The sequence below is a fragment of the Macaca fascicularis genome, chromosome 15 (assembly GCF_037993035.2).
Source record: "Macaca fascicularis isolate 582-1 chromosome 15, T2T-MFA8v1.1".
NCBI classification, from domain to species: Eukaryota; Metazoa; Chordata; class Mammalia; order Primates; family Cercopithecidae; genus Macaca; species Macaca fascicularis.
The window spans coordinates 47,206,875-47,224,401 of record NC_088389.1 but is presented as its reverse complement, the minus strand read 5'-3'; the positions used below and the strand labels follow the sequence as shown (position 1 = coordinate 47,224,401).

The following is a 17,527-nucleotide window of genomic DNA, read 5'->3' as shown; positions in this document are numbered from 1 at the left end:
ACTGAATGAGACACTGCAAGTGGAATATGAAGCACAGAGCCACCTAATGGGTTCCCTTCATTTATTTCCTTTTCCTCTTCAGTGAATACCCAAAGGTTAGGCCTCCAAGAAATGTGGATATTTTGGGTGAACTGTTATTGGTTCTCCCAACCTAGAGATAGCAAAGTGGGAAGCTGTACTCCCTACAATGCCATTACCCTAGTCACAGAGTGACATCAGGCTGTCCTTTCATCTGAAACGATGCTGAAGTCACCCATCAGCATTTCTTGATGACTTCTTGAACTTCAGAGCCAGTCCCCTTTTTGCTTAAAATTAAAAATAAGGGACAGGTGCAGTGGCTCACACCTATAATCCCAGCCTTTTGGGAGACTGAGGTGGGAGGATCGCTTGAGCCTTGGAGTTCAAGACCAGCCTGGGCAGCAAGGTGAAACCCTCTCTCTAGAAAAAGTAAAAAAAAAAACCAGCCAGGTGCAGTGGAGCACATCTGTGGTCCCAACGACATGGGAGGCCGAGGTGTGGGGACCGCTTGAGCCCAGGAGGTCGAGGTTGCAGTGAGTTATGATTGCGCCACTGCACTCCAGCCTGGGGGACAGAACAAGACCTAGTCTTAAAAAATAAAAAAAAATCTAAAATGAGTATTTGCTTTTAATGTCTTAATTTTAGACCCTATCTCATTTGAAAAAGAATTTGAAGTAAGTTTAAAAGTTTAAATGGTCCTTTATTTTACCATCCTTCAAGTAAAGGGGAATAATTTCTAAGAGGAATGGGCTATCTCAGCCTGCTAAAGTACCACATTCTGGAAAAGGATGAAATCCTTCTGGCTTTAGAGAGCCTGGGAAGACAGGGTGTAGTAGATGCCCCTACATAGCCAGAACAGCTGCCCACAGCCAGGTGTAGCCAGCAAAGCTTCTGGGTGGCTTGCTCCAACCTCTCCTCTCGGGCAGACACTAGGGCCTGGTCACTTGGCTGTGTAGGCTGCACAATTAGTTATTGCTGCACGGGGACCCCCAGTCAGGGCCTAAGGCAGAGGCCAGATCTTCTTAGCTGGGAAACTAGGGGAAACCCACTTGTTTTTCAATGACAGGGCCTGACCTAGTTGAGATGTTTGAGGAAAACAGACAAGCCAGGGAGGGAACTCTTTAGGGAGCGAACATGCAGGCCTTGTATTTCTGTTTTTCACAGGTTACAGCTTGGGAGGGTCTGGTGGAGACTTATCAGACCACATAGCACTGACCGGGGGTGTTTGGAGCTGGATGCACTCTGGCCACCTCAGTAAGATTGGACCCCACCCTACAGAAACAGCTGGACTGCTGGGCAAAGGCCAGCACTGAGAGAATTTCATTGCAGAACAGTTCTGGCTAAAAAACAATAAAAAGAATTTTCCTAAGAAATAAAGTAGCAACAAAAGAGAACCAGATGCAGCCCAGAGGGGCTTCATGTTGGCCCCGTGTGAAGAATAGAAAGACAGCCTTTGGGACACCTGGGCACTTCTCTTGCTTGTCATGCCATTCACCCATCCATTTCGTATACATTTCTTTGTCAAAGATCTTAATCAGATCAGGTTTACAGAGTGAAAAATTTCATTAGGGAAGATGTAAGCTGGGTCAATTCCTTTGTCTTCCTTTAACTGTAAACCAGTAAAGTGCTCGCTTCCAGTTTAGATTAGAGAGAGAAATGTACTTTCTCCATTTAATCCACGTATATGATGCTAATGAAGAACTTCAAGTCCTGCTCATAATTATTCTTGTTACCACGAAAGATTTTTAACTGTGCTGGATACTTTCTAGGGCCCTCTTATTTTCAAAAACATTGCTGACAATTTTCTTTTTGACAGTTAGTTTTCAGACTCCTGCTATTTATTCAGGTCATTTGTGGCCTTTTGATTTTTAACTATGTAAAGTTTTGAGGTGCAATTACATCTTTTAAATGCATTTATATATCTTTATAATGCCTAATTAAATTTATCAGGGGCAACCCACATTTGAAACATTTAAAAGGCATCTCAGAATGCTTTTTATTTGCTTAGTCTGATTATAACTCAATTACAACTGATTTTGTGTTTTGCACTTAAGTATTTGATTTTTACAACATTCCCCATTGTACTCCATGGTATGATCTAGAAAGTAACCCTACACTTAAGTAGGCAAGAAAAACAAAGGAAAGGATCTGGTAGAATACTACACTAAGGATGACCCAGAGTGAGGTTACTAGATTGGTGACTTTGGGATTTAAGCACTGTATGAACTTGAAGTAAACACAGAATACATTGAAGCATGACTTAAAATTTGGGAGGGGGTGAGTTAAATGACTTGTATTTGAATATGTAACTTTTTAGTGAACTCTTTAGTCAGACAGAGACATTTATTTTCCTGAATCCTGCCTTCCTACCTGACATGGTTTGGCTCTGTATTCCCAGCCAAATCTTATCTTGTAGCTCCCATAATTCCCACGTGTTATGGAAGGGACTGGTGGGAGATGACTGAATCATGGGGAGGGTCTTGCCTGTGCTGTTCTCGTGATAGCAAATGGGTCTCATGAGATCTGATTTAAAAACAGGAGTTTCTCTGCATTAGCTCTCTCTTTGCCTGCCGCCATCCATGTAAGATGTGACTTGCTCTTCCTTGCCTTCCCCCGTGATTGTGTAGCCTCCCAGTCATGTGGAACCATAAGTCCAATAAACCTCTTTCTTTTGTAAATTGCCTAGTCGCCGGTATGTCTTTATCAGCAGTGTGAAAACAGACTAATACAGTATGCTTCAACCCCCTTAGCATGCTGGCAAAGTTCTTACGCATCAGAATTACAAACAGATCTTATAGGGAGAAACTTTTGCATCCGTGTCATCTGTTTATCTGAGAGTGGAACAGCATTTGGCTTCCTCTTCCATAAGTTAGAGGCATCTATGTTCTTCAAATCATAGCATCCTTACTAAGCTCCATCACACTGTCTTTGAAGATAAGACAACTTAAGGTAGAAGGAAAAAGATAACTGGAGAACTAATTCTAGAAAGACAGGGAGAAACATTTAAAAGTAGAAAAAATAACTATAGATTAAAATAAGGCCTTTGATTTTCTTTTTCCTTTTCTTTTTTTTTTAATGAGCAGATATCCACACTACTGTAGTCAAGGATCATTGTCTCTGCGTTGCTGTTATTGTTGAATTTGCATTACTTGGGGATTATTTCACAAGGGATACATAAAATCCTCAAACGCAGAATTTCTGGAGGAAAGAAGAAAATATTTAATAGCAAAAACAGTGAGCTCAAGAAACCCTAGTAATTAGAATCATAGTCTTGACAAGTCAGATTTTCACTGGTCTTCAGATACGTATTTCAAGAGTTGAAAAAACTAGTGACTCATTTCTGTGACACTGGTGCCTCTGGGAGTCCAGTGAAAGCTAAGGCTCTATCCTGAAGGGTAAAAAGGACCCTAAAACAGCACAACGCTTACAATTCCAAGCAATACAAACCAATATTTCTAGACCAAGTTATTTTTTCCAGTGCTAGTTTTGCTTTTAGAAATTTAAAAAATATGTGTCTGTTTGACTTTGCCCAGTAGCTTTGGAATTACAAAATTATTTTATCAGAGAATTAACATAACTTGGCACTTTTATTCATTTACATATGAAGTAAAAACATTTTTATGTAGATTACCATGTGCAAAGAAACATGAATTTAAATCTAACTTTTGTACTAGTATTGTAGTGACAGCTTCCATCCATTTACCCATCCTTTTCTCCAGACAGAAATAGTCTACAGTGAGGCAGTATGAAACTCTAAGAATACTATATTTAGAGTGGGAGAACCGGATTTAAAATGTTTTAAAAGTTGCAAGTGTCCTCAAGGGTCATCTGGTTTACAGCACAAATTTACGAGATGAAGACAGCTATGTTTAAAAGCAAGCCTCCAATATTGTCCTTTCCACAAAACATGCAATGGTTTGATCCTTTGACTAGCACCAACTTCTCTAGGCCTCAAATTCTTCATCTGCAAAATGAAGGAGATCACTTAACAGCCTGAGAAATCTCTGGCTAATTAAACTAGAATTTTTAACTTGCTCCTTTTCTGCAGCACTGAATTCTTATTTTTATTGTAAGATGCAGTATTCATAAAATCAGGCCTTTCACATAATGTGTGTCACCTTAACTCCAAAACATCCTATGAGTGTTTTCACTGCATTCGTGCAAAGAAAAAAAATGAGATAATTCCTTGTAGTTGTAACCATCATATAAAGTAACAGATTTTGATAAATACCAAAAACCTGATAATCCCCTTAGGTTCCTTGGACAAATATCAGATAATTGTTTTTTTAAAAATATAATACAAATTATTCCATCACCCAAATGATTGTTCTGGAGAATTAATGTTAAGAATGGAAATACTGGCTACATTTTATTACACATAAAGAATCAGAATATAGGATACTTAGGATGAGTTTCCTTCTTCACAATGTGAAATCATTAGGAAGCTTCAATTTACTATGAAATTTCTAGACATTTGAAATGACTATCTTTTTTCACAGTTGAAACTCTAGGAAATGTCTGAATTAAAGTACAAAGTAAAAATGATGGCATCCATCCATTCAGTTAAAACGAAAATTATCTACATCAAGAATTTTCAGAAGTTCATTTGATCCATAAATAGTGTCAAGCAGCTATCTTGTGCAATGCAATGTGGTCAGTGTCTTTGGGAGAATATAGAGATGAAATAAAACACAGACCCGGCTTGAGGAGACCAGAAACTGAAGCTGAGAAGAAAGGCATTTATGTAGGTAAACGGGAAACATAAGTGCAGGGAATAGCAGAGGGAGGAGAAAGGAAATGACAGGGAGAGAAAGAAAGCAAGAGAAAGTCACCTAGACCAGTGCTTCACCAACTTGAATGTGTACATGAATCACTGACAGATCTATTAAAACACAAATTCCGATTCGGTAGGTCTGGAGTGGGACATGAGAGTCAGCATTTCTAACAGCTGTCAGGTAATGCTAATGTTACTCATCCATGTACAGCACTTTGGGTAGCAAGAGTCTAGAAGATCAGCACTCAATAGAACTTTTTGCAATGATAGAAATGTTCTGTATCAGAGCTGTTGAATGTGGTAGCCGCTAGGCACATATGGCTATCAAGCACTTGAAAAATGATGAGTGCAACTGAGAAATTGAATTTTTCAATTTGTTTAACTGTAATGAATTTAAATTTGAACAGACATGTGTGTCTAAGAGCTACCCTATTGGACAGTGCAGCTCTAGACTATGCAGTTAGTTTAGAGCAAACTGAATAGGGAAGCCTCAATTTCCTACATGCTTTGAGTATATAAATTAACCTAGCTCAGAATTTCTCTACTTTGGCTAGATGATTCTTTCTTGTGGGACTGTTCATTCCATTGTAAGATATTTAGCAGCACAGCTGGCTTTTGCCCACTCGATGCCCGTAATACACCACCACCCCCCACAGCCCCAATTGCGAAAATAAAAAATGTCTCCAAACATTGCCAAATGTTTTCCCAGGGCAAAGTCAGTGGTATAGATAATGCTTTTACATAAAAAGTTATATGAGACAAATAGCAACACTCTTTAAAATAACTCACTTATTTGTATTCATTTTCTATTTCTGCTGTAACAAACTATCACAAAATTTTGTGACTCAGAATAACCCAAATTTATTATCTTATAATTCTAGAAGTCAGAAATCTGATGTGAGTCCTTGCTAGGCTAAAATCAAAGTGTTAGCAGGGCTGTGATTCTTTCTTTAGGATCCAGGGAAGAATCGGTTTCCTTGACTTTTCCAGCTTCCAGAAGCTTCCACTGCTCATGGACCCTTCCTCTATCTCCAAAGCCAGTGATCCAGCATAAAACCTCCCTGTCTCAAGGCCTTTAACTTAATCACATCTGCAAAGTCTCTTTTGCCATGTGGAGTGGCATATTCACAGGTTCCAGGGAAAAGGATGTGAGCATCTTTAGTGATCCATATTTCTCACTTCCACCATGTTAAAATTAAAATTACAATTGTAAATGATTTCATACCTAGAATAACTTATGATAAAGTTTTCCCCCAAAATTCAAGAGAACAGGAATTTTCTTCTGTGCCACAAGTACTTTCCTACCTGAGAACATTTCATAGCATTTATAGTCACACATAAATTCATCTAAAGAAGAACCAATGTTACAGTTTCTGGCACCATTCCCAGGCTTTCTTGACCCTGTTGCTATCACTAGTATAAAATTACATTTTTAATGCCCAACAAATGAGGAAATATGATTCATTTCTGAATCTCTGGGTGTTTCCTGAAATTTAAGAATTCCATTTGTATTTTATAGATTTATATTTACTACTTTAAATTTTTCTTTTAGATATATCTTAAAAGTGAAGGTAGTATTTGGTTATTTGAACCCTCATCCAAAACCTTCATCAGCACCTTCCCTGTGTTTTTTAGATTTTTGCTCATATGTGCCAAGGGCTAGGACATCTTAAGTTACAGAACACTTAGTGACAAATTTAATTGAATCTAATTATAGTGCTGAAATGTTTAAAACAAACCTTTTCTTCAATCTGTTCCTATAAACTGCTCTTTAGAGTGAAAGCCTGCATCTGCTCAAAATGTTTCTGAGATGGGCGAGGATGAGTAAATAAAGCCAGATGGCATTTACACTTAGGGTTTCTTTCCCTTTTTGAGTTTGACATATAAGATTTGACTGTCTTTAAAAGCTCATTTTTCCCAGCCGGTGAATTTGACAAGAGGTGATTAGGAGGAAGTGGTGAGAAGGAGAAGTGGTGGCCTAAAGATAGAGTATTTGTTGACTCACATTCCCACTACGACAAGAGTGGCAAAACTGAAAATGAGGCTTTAACTCTTCCTCCACACTCCTAAAGATGTAAGAATTTCAGCTCATTGAAGCCCATAGAGGCAGCATATATCAGTCTGTTCTCATGCTGCTAATAAAGACATACCTGAGACTGGGTAATTTATAAAGGAAAGAGGTTTAATGGACTCACAGTTCCACATAACTAGGAAGGCCTCACAATCATGGTGAGAGAGCAAGGTATGTCTTACATGCAGCAGGCAAGAGAGAGTGTGTGCAGGGGAACTGCCCTTTATAAAACCATCAGATCTCATGAGACTTATTCACCATCATGAGAACAGCATGGGAAAGACCCACCTCCATGATTCAATTACCTCCCACCAGGTACCTCCCATGACATGTGGGAATTGTGGCGGCTACAATTCAAGATGAGATTTGGGTGGGGACACAGCCAAACCATATCACAGCGTGATTATGAAGTAGGGGGAAGAAAGAAGGCAGGTAGACTGCATTTCAGTTTTGTTTACAGGGAACTATGAAAGGTAGAAACATAAAGAAATAGAGAACTTTCTACTGAAACAAAGCCACTAACCAAATTCATTTTTTCTATTATGAGTAGTCTTACGGGTCTTCTCCCACCCCACCTCTACCCAAAAATAATCCCTGCACAAGAATTCTGGTCTGGACAAGATTGTATGGATACTTTTTCCCTGTTCCTCCCAGCTAAGTATAAATATAAACCCTAGAAAAAACACAAAAAGAAGCCAGAGAACTCCAAAAGATGAACTGGTTAGATACCTCACAACTAGAGGAATGTCATAGTGACAGTGTCTTACAACCCACAACCTCACAGAAGGTCACCCAAGCCCAGTGTTTCTAGAGCCTCATCCTAGTGGCCAGCCCAAATAGGCTCATTCCCACTCAGACCAAAGGGGAGTCCCAATAACACTACCAGGCTGGCCAGCGGTACTAGCCAGGGAAAATGGAGCAGGAGCCATGATGATATGGTTTGGCTGTGTCCCCACCCAAATCTCATCTTGAATTGTAGTTCCCATAATCCCGTGTTGTGGGGGACCTGGTGGGAGGTCACTGAATCATGGGGGTGGATACCCTCACGCTGTTCTTGTGATACTAAGTTATCACGACATCTGATGAGTTCATAAGGGGTGTTTCCCACTTTGCTCAACACTTCTCTCTCCTGCGGCCTTGTGAAGAAGGATGTGTTTGCTTCCCCTTCCACCATGATTATAAGTTTCCTGAGGCCTTCCCAGCCATGTGGAACTGGGAGTCAATTAAACCTCTTTCCTTTATAAATTACCCAGTCTCAGGTATGTCTTTATTAGCAGCGTGAGACCAATATACCTGCTGACTATGAGACAGGAAAGCACTCTCCTTACTCACCAAGCCTAAGACTTCCTTCCTCCAATAAGAAACAGCAGGTGCCTTGCATCACTAGCAAAGGGGATCCTGCCACAAAAAAGGCTCCACCTGGGAAGTGTTTTCCTTGGAGAGAGGGGCAGTCCTCAGCACTAGTGCCTGTCTCCAGGATATCTGTTTGTATTCCCTCTACCCCCATCAGAGGCATCATGAGGCTTTACCCAGGAGCTCCACTCCTTCAGGCAGCACCAGCAGGTACCAGGAGGAACCCCAGCAGCCCCAGATAAACCAAGCAGACCAAAATAGCACCACAAAGTCTCTGAAAATGTAATTGTTATTGGATGCACAGCCCACAAAATTAGGCCAGGATTTTCTTGCTAAACCTAAATGGGATGACTGCTTACTAAAACAAAAGATTTAAATCAGACTCGGAGTCTCCTAACACCATAGCCAAATTCCAGGATAGAATGAAAAATTACCCATCAAACCAAAAATCAGGAAAATCACAACTTGACTCTGAAATGACAATGGACACTAACCCTGAGATGAATCAGATGAAGAACTTATTGACAAATATTTTAAAGCACCCATCCTCAAAATGGTGCAATGAATAATTGCAAATTATTTAGAAACAAATGAAAAAACAGAAAATCTCAGCCAAGAACTAGAAGTTACAAAAAAAGAACCACAGCGCTCACAGTTCAGCAGCAAATACGCTAACATTTGAACAGCATAGATAAGATTATTAGCATGGTCCCCCGCACAAAGGTGACATGCAAAGTCGTGACGTGTTCCATATTTTTTAAGAAATTAAAAAAACAACAAATGGAAATTGTAAAACTAAAAAGTACAACAAATATAAACTTAGTGGGTTCAATAGTAAAATGAAGGCAACAAAGGACAGAATCAGTGAACCTGAGAACAAATCAACAGAATTACCAAATTTATTCACTATGAACAAGAATAGACTAAAACCCGACAAATAGCAGACCCTCCAGGACTTGTAACACAATGACAAAATGTTCAACATTCATATTACAGAGGTCCAGCACAGAGGGAAAAAAAGAGAGTGGGTCTGAAAAAGTATATTTAAAAAAATGACTTAAAATTTTCTAAATTTGGCAAAAAAATACAAATCTACAGATTCATAAGCTGTATAAATCTCAAACAGGATAAACCCAAAGAAATCCAGATCAGGACATTTCATAATTAAAATTTTGAGAAGTGAATTGAAAAAAAGAAGTCTTGAAAGCATTCAGACATTCCGAGAGCAACAATATATTACCCATTAGGGAACATCAACTCAAATAACAGCAAATTTCTTACCTGAAACCATACAGGCCAGAAGGACAAGGTGCATTTTCCAAGTGCTGAAAACAAAGAACTGTCATCTTCAAATTCTATATCCAGGAAAATGATACTTCAAGAATGAAGAGAATATAGAAACATTCTCAGATGCAAGAAACAAAAAGATTGTGTTGCTAGCAGACCTTTTAAAAATTGCTAAAATAAGTTTTTTGAACAGAAAGAAAATGATGGAAGATGGAATCTTGGAGCATGAGGAAAGAAAATAACAAAAAAACAAGCTGAAATATGGCTACATATGATAGATGATTCTCCTAATGAGTTTCATAAGACATATTAGATGACTGAAACAAACATTATAACACCATCTGATACTCAAGATAATAATATTTAAAAGAGGGAAAGGTAAAAGCGTTTCAATGAAAATAAGGCTCCCATGTGTCACTCCAAGTGGTAAAACGTTGATATCAGTAGACTGTGATAAGTCATATGTGTATTGTAATGAGAGAGCAACCAAAAGGAAAATTATTCAGAGGTATATCCAAAGACATAATAAATTGAAGTATAATCCCAAAAGTCCTCAATATCTTTGAGATTCTGCATATTAAATGACTCAATATAAATAAAAGCATAAAGTTCACAGCAAAGCCCTAGGCTATGAGCTACCTCATTCGGAGACAGAACTACACTGGAGCATGTTTCTGACTCTTAACTAGGAATGTGGATCACCAGAAATTCCTGGACCTTAACTGCCACATCTTTGAAATAGGAGTGGCTGGAGAAGCAGGTCTGAAAGACAACCTGGACCACGCCCAGTGATAATTCTATACATTATTACAGGTTTTAATTCTTCTCATCCATCCTGTGTTATCCCTTATGATTCAGATGTCTTTCAAAGTGCTCTGAAAACTATAAGCAAGTTCACAATCCAAAGAGGATATTGTATGACACACTCCAATCTCTCACAAACCCCAAAGTAGAGAGGAGAGGAAGTGACAGAAGGAAGACACTTCAAGTGTAGCATAAACCCTCTGGAGCATGGACCATTTCCACTTAGAGGAATTATTCATTTCTTTCCCACCTCTGGTACGGAACACAAATAAGAAAAGCAGAGTTAACTATTTACTGTTGTTCATTCAGCATCCTCTTAGATCAGCTATAACAAATCCCTGGAACTAAAGGAACTATATGAAAATTGGCTGATGCCGATCATGGTCCACCAACTTAACATGCTCTCACTTCCTCCTCAGTTCACCACGCTATCCTATTCCAAGTCTGCATAAGTGGCAAGATAATTTGCCTTTGAGAAGTGCTAGGTCATATATGGATGGCTGGGTACACTGTACAATAACATGCATTTAAAACAAAATATGCCTTTGCTATTTTTTTTTTCAGATGGAGTGTCACTCTGTTACCCAGGCTGGATTGCAGTGGCATGCTCTTGGCTCACTGCAATCTCTGTCACCCAGGTTGAAGCGATTCTCCTGCCTCACCTTCCCCCAGTAGCTGGGATTACAGGTGTGTGACACTACACCCAGATAATTTTTGTTTATTATTATTTTTAGTACAGACAGGGTTTCACCATGTTGTCCAGGCTGGTCTCAAACTCCAGACCTCAAATGATCCGCTTGCCTCGGCCTCCCAAAGGGCTGGGATTATAGGCGTTAGCCACCGCGCCCAGCCTGCTATGTTTTATAAATAAGTATAAACACCTTAATTGCACCATTTACCGTAAAAGTTAAAAGGTTTCCATTTTCTTATCAGTCATATGTAAAGATTTAAAAGGCTCTAAACATTTCCTCAGTGTCTTATGTTCTACGGAATTATTTTTCCTAGACAGATAGTGGTGAACCTACCTGGGCTAGAACATGCCAGTGTGTGCACTTGCTGGCTGAGTGTCCTGGCTCAATACCCTGAGGTTCAGTTTCTTTGTTTATGAAAAGGATATGGTAATACCTAATTTATAGCAGTGCTATAAGAACCAAATGAATTTCTGTATCTCAAACACTTGACATGTAATAAGCTTTCTACAGTAGCTATTATAATCCAGGAGCATGCTCTTTGTCAGAAACTTCACCATAGGTAGCAATGGATTTGGAAACAAAGTAAAACATTTCAAGAAATCAGATTAGTAAAGGTTATAGCACAAAAATACATCAAGTTCTATGGACAAGATAGATGTTACCTCTAAAGCCAAAATTCTCCCTGCTTATGTTAGGGACTTCTAAGATCCTTGGAACTCTAGAATCAACCATCTGACTACATTGCTGGTCCACTCTCTGTCTTCTATTACATGTAGGATGATGTTAACCCTTCCTACCTTGGTGTAATGTGTTTCATTAAAAAAAGGAAAAAATCCGGCCAGGCGCCCTGGCTCACGCCTGTAATCCCAGCACTTTGGGAGGCCGAGGCGGGCGGATCACGAGGCCAGGAGATCAAGACCATCCTGACTAACACTGTGAAACCCCATCTCTACCAAAAATACAAAAAATTAGCCAGGCGTGGTGGTGGGCGCCTGTAGTCCCAGCTACTCGAGAGGCTGAGGCAGGAGAATGGCGTGAACCTGGAATGCGGGAGAATGGCGTGAACCTGGAAGGCGGAGCTTGCAGTGAGCGGAGATCGCGCCACTGCACTCCAGCCTGGGCGACAGAGCAAGACTCCGTCTCAAAAAAAAAAAAAAGGAAAAAATCCTACTTCTTAATTTGTATAATATAATATTCACACTGGTGATGTTTTTAAAAAACTTATTTCAAGCCGTGTGTTCTTTTCTTTGGGTGAAAACTTCTGATTACTTCTGATTAAAGACACATAATCATGAAGAGTATCATCTACATAATTTTAGCCTGTGCTAGGAATGCACGTTTATCTTTTCATTTTTAGTACCAACCAAACATATGCCAAAATGGTCACCTCCAAATATTATCTAATAAAAGTACATATTCTGATCATTGTGTGGTAGAACATTTTTTCATATTAAAATATTTTTCTTGGGTTTGACTCTGAAACTTAGGAAAATAAAATGCTTCACAACAACAATACTATTATGGCTCACAATCAGTTACCAAAATACTTTTAAAACAGCTTATTTTCTTCTAGAATGAAACTTTTTAAATTAAAATGCTTTTCCACATAAAATGCATAAGTATATTCGGCAAATACAAAACGTAACAAATACAAAACATAACGAATACATCACATAAAGTAAATGAACTATATATTTACTTGCAAAACCAAAGTATCTATGGAGTGACACTGGATATATATGCTTTGAAGGCCAACTTAAGGATAAAGGAAGTTTCTAAAAATTATGATATAAAAATCCTTTATTGATGCAAAATGGATTCACATTAACATTTTAATTATGTAACTTAAAAAACTAGAATTAAGAACAAAACAACTTCTATGAACGTACATTTTCTGGTATTACATGCAGCTATCTGATTTCAAAAGTTGATATATATTTGAAAAATGTTAAAAATTACATTGATCATATCACTTTAACAAAAGGGAGAAAAGGATAATACTACCTCTGAGAAAGGACTAAATCTTATTTAAGAATTTGATGGCCCCGATGTCATAAACAATAAATATTCCTGATAATATTCTGTCCGGCGAAAAATCAAGAGAGGAAGAGAGAAGCTAAGATGAACAGAGATATATGGTGAACAACCTAGAATGACTCACTGGAGACTTGATGGGCCCTGAGCCACTGATGGTTCTAATACCCTTAGCTCTGTAAAAAGGTAAGGGGTAATCATTCTTGGTCTTTAATGGAACAGACTCTGGTGAAAGAAAGGGAATAAACTATAGGGATAAAGAACACACAACCACCTCAGCCAAAATAAACAGGTTACCTGTAAAGGGAGAATAATCAGACTGATCCCAGACTTTTCTATAACAATGTTAAAAATCAGGTTCCAGTAAAGCAACATCTATATGAGTTCACAGAAACTGTTTTGATTCATTAATTCTATATTCTCTCTTGACATTCACATGTCTGGACAACAGGAAAATCTCAGATAAAGGATATGTGTTTTCTTTACATGGTGGGACTACAGGTTACTATTTTCTCTCTTTGATTCTTAATATTTCCCTATATATCTGTACTGGTCATATGTTATCTTTACTGAAGAAAATAATTTTTATTAATAATAATGCAGAGATTAAAACAGAAAGAGCAGAAACTACAGAGAGCATAAGGATGGCTTACTATGCAAAGAACAGTAATTTGACTTACATCAGTTTAATTGTTCTAAAACTTTCACATAAAAAAAGAAAGACTTAACCTTTGACAAAACACACACACACACACACACACACACACACACAGCTATTCTGATTTCAGGGAAAAGCTAAAATAGATTCATAAGAAAATTACACTACAGAAGATGGAGGCTAAGGCTTATATCCAACCCAAATAATTCTGCTTCTCATCAGTTGCTTCTTGTTTACTTGTTCTTCGGAAATAAATAGTGTGTTCTTCTTTTCTTTTTTTTTCCCTTATGCATATTTTAGGAACATTTTTCTATTTAAACTAGGAACTAAATTATTATTAATTTTAAATATCTAAATGTTTATAAATAGTAAGCTATTTTAAAATATTTTACTTAAATTATTTTAAAATAACATTTGTTTAAATATTTTTATAATTCATTAATGCTTAATAAACTATTAATAAATTTATATGGATTATAATTAACTATATATTAGTAAATTGATACTAATAAGTTATTGTCTAGATGCTATTTTATTAAAATTTAAATGTACTGAATTATAATTATTTTCATCATAAAGTATTAAAACAGGAAATTACTACTGAAATTAGTCTCTTGTCATATATTATATTCAAGAGAAATCCAAAGGGAAATATAAAGCGGAATAACCTTAAAGGAAAAAATACATTTTGAGGTTGAATGGAACATTCTGGTATTTCAGAGAGATTCATTAGTTAGTGAAGTTACCTAAGCACTATGAGGAAGTACCTTTTCTTCTGTGGACCAGGAATTCCCTGACACGAATACGACTTCCTAAGAGGCCATGAAAATGCGAAGGGCCAGCTCTTGGAGTTGCCCTTCCTGGAAAGAACTATATTGAAGGGAAAGGGCAGGTGTGACCAGCATCCTTTCAGAAGAACTGGTGTGGTCACATAGAGAAAAATGTTCAAGGAGTCTTATAGTTTCCATTTCAGAAGGGACAAGAGAACTACCAATCAGATGCCAGGGTAGTATTGAAACCAACCCCATTGTTCCACAGACTGTTCTTTTTGATAAACATAGAAATTGACCTTTTTTGTTTTAAAGCTTACTTGAAACTTATATTTATTTTATCTGAGTTCCTTTCTTAGGAAAGGACCTTCAGGCCTCTCAAAACAGTATCAAAGAAGTGAAACTCACCAGATCACTGCACCAAATGCCACATCCCTCACTCGTCATGATTGCATCATTGCCCCTCTCTAGTTCCTGTTTCTTACACATTGTGACTTTTTTTTCCCTTCTGTATAAACCCCTGGTTTTAGTCAGTCAGGGAGATGGGTTTGAGTCTGGCTCCCATCTCCTCAGCTGCAGCACCCAAGTAAAGCCTTCTTCCTTGGCAATGCTTGGCATCTCAGTGATTGGCTTTCTGTGCAGCAGGCAGCAGGACCTAGACCAAACCCCTGGTGTTTCAGTAACAGTATAAGTTACATGATCCTAGCACCTACTTGTACAGGCACAGCTCATTTCACTATGCTCATTACATTTTTTACAGACTGAAGGTTTGTGGCAGCCCCATATCACATAAGGATAGTGGCACCTCTTCTCCAGCAGCATGTGCTCACTTTGTGTCTGTGTCACATCTTGGTAATCCTCACAATATTTCAAACTTTTCGTTATTATATCTGTTCTGGTGATCTGTGACAAGTGATCTTTTTGTTTTGCTTCATTTATTAAATAAAGTGTTTTATTTATGTATTTATTTATTTAGAGACAGGGCCTGGCTCTGTTGCCATGACTAGAGTGCAGTGGTGTGATCTCGGCTCACTGCGACCTCTGTTTCCTGGGCTCAAAAGTGATCCTCCCACCTCAGCCTCCCGAGTAGCTGGGACTAGCTGGGAATATAGGTGCCTGCCACCATGCTCGGCTAATTTTTTGCAATTTTTGGAGAGACAGGGTTTCATCGTGTTGCCCAGGCTGGTCTCAAACTCCTGAGCTCAAGCTATCCACCTGCCTCAGCCTCCCAAAGTGCTGGAATTATAGGCATGAGCCACCACGCCCAACCCAAATGTTATTTTTAGAGCAGGTTAGTTTCACAACATAACTGACCAATAAGTACAGAAAGGAAATTCCACCTAGGATTTTCATAGGTGGAGAGGAAAAGTCAATGTCTGGCTTCTAAGCTTCAAAGGGTAGGCTGACTCTCTTGTTAGGGGATAATGCAGCTGGTGTGTCTTTAAGCAGAAGCCAGTGCTCATTTACCATTCCAAAAATCCTACAGCCCTTAAAAATTATACTAAAGCTACTCTGCCTGTAGTCTATAAATGGAACAACAAAGCTTGGATAACACATCTGTTTATATCATGGCTTACTGAATATTTTAAGTCCATTGTTGAGACCTGCTAAGAAACAAGGATTCCTTTCAAAATATTACTGCTCGCTGACAATGTATCTAGTCACCTAAGAGCTCTGATGGACATGTACAGGGATATTAATGTTGTATTCATGACTGCTAACCCAATATCCATTCTGCAGCCCATGGATCAAGGAGTAATTCTGACTTTCAAATCTTATTTAGTAAGCACATTTTGTAAAGCTAGAGATGCCATAGATAGTGATTTCTCTGATGGATCTTAGCAAAGTTAGTTGAAAACTTCCTAGAAAGAATTCACCATTCTAGATGCCATTAAGAACATCCATGATTCATAAGAGGAGGCCAAAATATCAACATTAATAGGAGTTTATAAGAAGTTGATTCCAACCCTCATTGATGACTTTGAGGAGTTCAAGACTTCAGTGGAGGAAGTTAGTACAGATTTGGGAGAAAGAGCAAGAGGAACTAGAGTTAGAAGTGGCACCTGAAGATGTGGCTAAATTGCTACAATCTCATGATAAAACTTTAATGGATGAAGAGTTGCTTCTTATGGAGGAGCAAAGAAAGTGGTCTCTGGAGATAGAATATATCCTGGTTGTCACTGTTGAAATGACAACAAAGGATTGAAAATATTCCATTAACTTAGTTGATAAAGCAGCACTAGGGTTTGAGAGGATTGACTCCGATTTTAACAGAAGTTTTACTGTGGGTAAAATGCTGTCAAAAAGTATCACATGCTACTGAGAAATCTTTTATGAAAGGAAGACTCAATCAATGTGGCAAACTTCATTACTGTCTCATTTTAAGAAATTGCCACAGTCACCCCAACCTTCAGCAACCACTACTCTCATCAGTCAACAACCATCAACATCAAGGCCAGACCTTCCACCAGCAAAAAGATCATGACCTGTGCAGGGCATGGTGGCATACGCCTATAATCCCAGCACTTTGAGAGGCCAAAGCAGGTGGATTGCTTGAGCCCAGGAGTTTGAGACAAGTCTGGGTAACATAGCAAGATGTCATTTCTACCCAAAATACAAAAGTTAGCCAGGCGTGGTGGTGCACACCTGTGGCCCAGTTACTACTTGGGAGGCTGAGGTGGGAGGATTGCTTCAGCCTGGGAAGCAGAGGCTGCAATGCACCAAGATTGTGCCACTGCACTCCAGCCTGGGTAACAGAGAAGATCCTATCCAAAAAAAAAAAAAAAAAAAGTGGAGGATTTGAAAAACTAAGAAACAACTTAAGATACTTTTTTTAAATTTAAGTAAAAGAAAAAATATTTTCAAAAGATTATGACTTATGACTCACATGATAGTTAGCATTTTTAAAGAAATAAGCTTTTTAAATTAAGGTATGTACTTTTTTTTAGACATACTATTATTGCACACTTAACAGACTATAGTATATTACAAACATAACTATCATATGAACCAGGAAACCAAAAAATGTGTGTGACTCACTTTATTGCAGTATTTGCTCTATTACAG

The 17,527-nt window shown here is 38.3% G+C and overlaps 1 protein-coding gene and 1 pseudogene across 11 annotated transcripts in view; one reads left to right on the top strand and one right to left on the bottom strand.

Annotated features, from left to right (window-relative positions):
• The window catches only part of LPAR1 (lysophosphatidic acid receptor 1), a 170,428-nt gene that overhangs the window by 20,595 nt on the left and 132,306 nt on the right, over positions 1-17,527 (bottom strand). The gene's annotated exons all lie outside the window — the stretch shown is intronic.
• On the top strand, positions 8,862-8,974 carry LOC123569245 (U6 spliceosomal RNA; annotated as a pseudogene).